The following is a 1,215-nucleotide window of genomic DNA, read 5'->3' on the forward strand; positions in this document are numbered from 1 at the left end:
GCTTCTCCCTCTCAACTTACCCCTCTCGTGTTCTCTCTCAAGTAAATAAATAAAATCATTTAAAAGGTTTTTTATTTACCAATTTATTTGAGAGAGAGAGAGTGCACATGAGCATGTTGAGGAACAGAGGGAAAGGGAGAGAGACTCTCAAACAGACTGCGCTGAGTGCAGAGCCTGACGCAGGGGTTGATCTCACGGCCCTAAGATCATGAACTGAGCTGAAACCAAGAGTCAGATGCTTAACTGAGCAACCCAGGTGCTCCTGCATGTCCTGTTCTGTGAGCTGCTTCATATTCATATTTTTTGCCCATTTGTATAGTTATTGGTCCTTTTCTTACTGATTTGTCATTATTTTTCCCCATTTTGTTACTATCTTTTACTTCACCGTGTTGAAAGTGTTTTTGTATGCTGTCTTCCTTTAATCTCTTCTATACTTGCCTGAGCTGGTGCTTGTCTGATCTTCATTTGTGCATTTCAATCCTGTTCCATCTGGGCTTTATGTTAGGGACAAGGTAGGGATCCAACTTTCTCTTTTCCCAGATGGTTACCCAGTTGTCTCCACACCATTCACTGAGTAATTCGTCTTTTCCCCACAGAGCTGAAATGTCATTTGTAACATGTACTACATTTCCATATGTATATGAGTGCTTTTCTGGAGCCTGCTCTGCAGCAGAAAATTTTATCCATTGGCCACTGCGTTTTTTTAAAAAATATTATACCTTTATATTTCCATATTTATAATACCTGCTTATTCACCCTCTTTGTCCCAATTGAACTTTAAAACTATTCTCTTTTTTTTTTTAAGATTTTATTTACTTATTTTAGAGAGAAAGAGAGCAAGCAGGGATAGGGGCAGAGGCAGAGGGAGAAGCAGGTTCCCTGCTCAATTGACTAAGCCACATAGGCACCCCGAAACTACTTTGTCTTTAAAAAAATTTACCGTAGGGGTGCTTTGTGGCTCAGGTGGTTAAGTGTCTGCCTTTGGCTTGGGTCATGATCCCAGGATCCTGGAACCAGGCCCCACGTTAGGTTCCTGGCTCAGCGGGGCGTCTGTTTCTCTCTCTCTCTCTCAAAAGATAAATAAAATCTTTTTTTTTAAAAATTCACTCTAGATCCTTTTGTAGTTCATAGGCATGATGATTGGGTGTTTACGCCCTTGTGTGACATATGCTTCCCTTAAACTGTGTTGTGACCTCGCACATTACCCATCTGACG

General features: G+C 41.0%; 1 non-coding gene across 1 annotated transcript; it reads left to right on the forward strand.

Annotated features, from left to right (window-relative positions):
• Positions 1-1,112: 1,112 nt before the first annotated feature.
• LOC125082790 (small nucleolar RNA U13) lies at positions 1,113-1,215 on the forward strand. Its single transcript, XR_007122106.1, has one exon. It is a non-coding gene; the product is annotated as a small nucleolar RNA U13 (small nucleolar RNA).

The sequence above is a fragment of the Lutra lutra genome, chromosome 12, assembly GCF_902655055.1.
Source record: "Lutra lutra chromosome 12, mLutLut1.2, whole genome shotgun sequence".
Taxonomy (NCBI): Eukaryota; Metazoa; Chordata; class Mammalia; order Carnivora; family Mustelidae; genus Lutra; species Lutra lutra.